General features: G+C 48.9%; 1 non-coding gene across 1 annotated transcript; it reads right to left on the reverse strand.

The window, feature by feature from the left end:
* Positions 1-299: 299 nt before the first annotated feature.
* Positions 300-406, reverse strand: LOC117017904 (U6 spliceosomal RNA). The gene has a single exon (XR_004422138.1). It is a non-coding gene; the product is annotated as a U6 spliceosomal RNA (small nuclear RNA).
* Positions 407-4,492: the final 4,086 nt, after the last annotated feature.

Here is a 4,492-nt window from a genome sequence, read left to right on the forward strand (position 1 = left end):
ATGTTCCCCCGAGGACATTGTGGAACTCTGACCACCATAGTTTTGGGGATGGGAACAGACCCTGCTGCTTTTTTAATTTTTTAATTCTTTTTTCAGTATGTATTTCTTTTTTTTTAAATTACTTTCAGGTGTACAAGCAACATAATAGTTAGACATTTAGACCCCTCACAAAGTGATACCCCCTCCCTCAAGCTACTACCCCTCTGACATCTTACGTAGCTTTTGCAATACTCCACCTCCCATAAACTTAGTTATAGTTGACATACAATATTATTCTACTTCAGCTTCAGGTGTACAGCAAAACTATGCAACGCTTCATGAATTTGCGTGTCATCCTTGCACAGGGGCCTTGCTAATCTTCTCTGTATCATTCCAATTTTAGTATATGTGCTGCCGAAGCAAGCACCAGACCCTGTTGTTTTTTGACCTGGTGGTAAGTGGGAGGGTTGAAGTGCCCGGCCGTATGCCCAACTCAGTGGGAGAGGGGTAAGGAGGGAGAGGATGGTACCTTAGTCTGTGGAGTCAGAAACCCTCCCTTAGCCCAACATGGGTGGACTCTTGGGTCCCTTGCTGAGAGGAGGGCTCCGCTGACCCTGCGGGAGGCAGGGAAGGTCATGGGCAACCCTCAGCCGCACCCCAGGGACAATGGCCTTCCCTCTTTGCCTCAGTCCCTCCCCTTTCTTTGAAGCTGGGTCCCCAGTTCACATCATGCCCAGGCCCCCTCAGAGGTCCAGTGAGGTGGGAGCTGCTCCTGGAGGCCCGAGGAGACCAGGGCAAGGCAGGCTCCTCGAGGGGGCCTGTAGGATCCCCGCAGGGGGTTGCTTACCTGGGCAAGGCTGGAAGGTACGGGAAGAGTTGGTTATTATTGTCCCTGGGGTATGGCTGAGGTGTGCCCATGACCTTCCCTCCCTCCCCCAGGGTCAGCAGAGCCCTCCTCTCAGCAAGGGTCCCAAGAGTCCCCTCACATTGGGCTGAGGGAGGGTTCTGACCCCACAGACTCACCTACCACCCTCTCCCATCCTTACCCCCATTTCCACTGAGACGAGTACTCGGCCAGGCACTTACCAGCAGGTCAAACCCTCACCATCAGGTCAAAAAGCAAGAGGGTCTGTTTCCATCCCCAAAACTATGGTGGTCAGAGTTCCACAATGTCCTCAGGGGAACTTCCCCCGGCAGGCATTTCCCTTCCATTCAAGTCTCAGATCTTACAGATCATGGAGTCCAAGCGCCTCACTGTTCCAGAAGTCTAGAGAGGAGCAGGGACTCTCCCAGGGTCACCGCCAGGCCAGATGTCCAAGGCCTTGGACATCTGCCACGTGCCAGGCTTTGTGCTAGGCAGTGGGTGGCAGGAGCGAACTGTACAGGTGCTGCCCCTGGTGGTGGAGTGCAGAGTGTAGAGTGGTGGTGAGAGCACTCAGAGGAAGACAAAAAAGGAAGTCAACAAGTTGCCTACAGGCAGCATTGTGTGATGAGGATAGCAAAGAGGATGCTGAGATAGAAAATAAAGGAGGGCAGCCTGGGAAGGCTCTCTGGGCAGGTGGCACTTAATTTGAGACCTGAAGGAGAAGGAACCAACCATGGAGTAGAGAGAGTGTTCGAGATGGAGGGAATAGCCTTCTCTCACTCGCTCACTCACACACTCATTTGTTACTATGTGCCATGTACTGTTCTAGTTGCTAGAAAAACAGAGATGAACAATAGAAGGAAAATCCTTTTTCTCATGGAGCCATGTGTTAGTGGAAGGAGACAGAAAAACAAAACAAAACAAACCAACAGAATTTCAGGAAGCAATGAATGCTGTCAAGGACATAAAAACAAAATTATGGGATACAAAATGGTTAAGGACGAGGGGACTTTGGCAGATAGGGTGGTGGGGGAAGGCCACTCAGAGACCTGAATGACAAGAAGGGAGCCAGCCATGCAAAAGTCTGCAGGAAGAACAGTCCAGACAGAGGGAGCAGGAAGTGGGGATGAGTTTCGCAGGTCTGAGCCACATGACAGATGGGAGAGCGGTGGGCAGCAAAGTTAGGCAAGGAGTTTGGATTTTATTAGAAGGCACTCGGAAGCTGACGGAGGGATGTGGGCAGGGTGGTCTGACCCTTCTGGCTGCTCTGTGTGGGTGTGGAGTAAGGGGGTGGGAGGGGAGGAGCGGAAGCAGTTAGAAGGCTACTGCAATAGTCCAGGCAAGGTGATACAGGGTAGTGGCCGTGGAGATGAGAAAGGTGAACAGATCTGTATCTATGGGCTGACTTGAAGGGACTTGATGACTGTTTGGATGGGGAGGTAGGGGTGAAGGAAAAAGATGACTCTTTAGATTTTCATTCCAGCAACCGGATGGATGGTGATGTCATTGACTGAGCTGGCATGAGTTGTGGAGATAGGTTTCGGGGTGGAAGACAAGAGTGCAGTTTTGGAGACAGGCAAGTGGAGATGACAAGGAGGCAGCTGGCAAGCGCCTGGAACGCGGGGGAGAGGACTGGTCTAGAGATATTTGGGTTGAGGCGCCGGCAGCGCTGGTTAGGTCAGCAGGGGCAGCGCTGTTCAAAGCAGTAGAGCTGAGCTGACTTACAGATGCCATTAGCCACGTGTGGCTATTGGACACCTGATAGATGGCTTGTCTGAACGGAAGTGTCCTGCAAATGTAAAATACACACCAGATTTTGAAGATTTAGCATGGAAAAAAGAATATAGAAGATAGAATATCTCAATAATTTTTTTATAGCGATTACATGTTGAAGCGCTAATATTTTGGATATATTGGGTTAAATAAAATAGATTGTTGCAATTAACTTCACCTGTTTCTTTTTATCTTTTTAAATGTGGTTACTAATCTTTTTTTAAATTACGTTTGTGTCGCCCATTATAGTATTTCTATTGGCGGTATCTGCCTTAGAGGGTAGGGCTGGTGGAAGGATGTGAGATGTGCCGGGCAGGACACCAGGGGGCAGCAGCGGCTAGGAAATGGAAAGGCACCTCCGAGGAGGGCAATCGGACACCATATACACCCAGAGTGGGGGTTGTTGGCCTGGCTCGTCCTTACTCTTCTTTCTGGGACCTTGTCAGAGCAGAATTACAGCACACTCCTCTGGACTTTCCAGCTCCTTGCCTGTCTTGCAGTTGAGGAAGGAGCGGGAGGGATCCCCATATGGTTGACAGTCTGAAGGACTCAGAAGGGGCTGGTACTTCAGATGCTGAATTCTCATCCCCTTCATATCACTCCTGGCAGACATCACCCTGCCTGGGGAACATTTCCACCCTTGGACTGAGCAAGGTACACCAACCCGCAGCTGGGTAGTCAAGGCAACCAAGGCCATAAAACTCACTCATAATTTATATGAAATAGATGTGGCCGTAGCCCATTTCCATCCATTAGCATTCTAAACACCTTGTTCAAACTGCCTGTGGTGTTTCTAGTTGGCAGGAAAACTGCCATTCGCAGAAAAAGAGCAGTGAGATGACTGGGGGTGAGATTGAATTCACTTCATTCCGTTTGGTGTGACTTTTGTGAGCACCACTGTGAGCCCCACACGGCTGGGTGCTTTGAGTTGTTTATTGAGCTGTCCTCAAGGAATATGTGTCCAAATATGTTCACCCAGGGACAAATGCATGGAGGTATAAACAGAGACCCCTGAGAGCTTAGAGGAAGTGAAATTAATGCCGTGTGTGTGTGTGTGTGTGACTTTGAACTCAGGCAAAGTACCAGGTACCAGAACAGAGGAATAGGATTTGGCCATGCAGCAGAGGCCATGGAGAGAGGGTTTTCCAGGCACGGGGGACAGCGTGATTCAGGGAAGTGTGGAGAGAATTGTTTGGTTAGCGTGTTGGGCATGTGAAGAGGCCCAGGAAACGAAAGTTGGTGCCAGCACTTGAGAGGCCTGGATTCCAGGTTAGAGAGATTTGGCATTAGGTTGTAGGCTCTTGGGAGCTAATGAGGAGGAGCTGATCTGGACAACATGTACTTAGAACAAATAAACCACTCGCCTGGAGCTTGTGGTGCTCCGAAGGCAGGTAAAGCAGGGGGAGGAAAAGGAGCTTGTATGAGGAAAGTAGGGGGGTAAAGAGCCCTCGGAGGATCACCCTGAAAATAAGGCAGTGTGGGCGGATAGTGGTTAAAAGCATTCATTTTGGAAATGGAAGGACCTGGATTTGAACTGTAGTCTTACCATTTTTTTGGGGGGTGTAATAGCTTTATTGAGATATAATTCACATACCATACAATTCACTCATGTAAAGGGTACATTTCGATAATGTTTAGTATATTCAGTTATACAACCATAGCCACAATTTTTCTTTTTAAAAATTGAGATGTAATTTGTGTACCATAAAATTAACCGTTTTGAACCATACATTTCATTGTTTTTTTTTTTAGTAAATTCACAAGGTTATGCAAACAGCACCCCTGTTTAGTTCCAGAATATTTTCACCACTCCAGAAAGAAACTCAGTACCTGTTAGCAGTCACTCCCATTTCCCCCCCCCCCCCCCCCCAGTCT

Source organism: Rhinolophus ferrumequinum, chromosome 25, assembly GCF_004115265.2.
Source record: "Rhinolophus ferrumequinum isolate MPI-CBG mRhiFer1 chromosome 25, mRhiFer1_v1.p, whole genome shotgun sequence".
NCBI lineage: Eukaryota > Metazoa > Chordata > Mammalia > Chiroptera > Rhinolophidae > Rhinolophus > Rhinolophus ferrumequinum.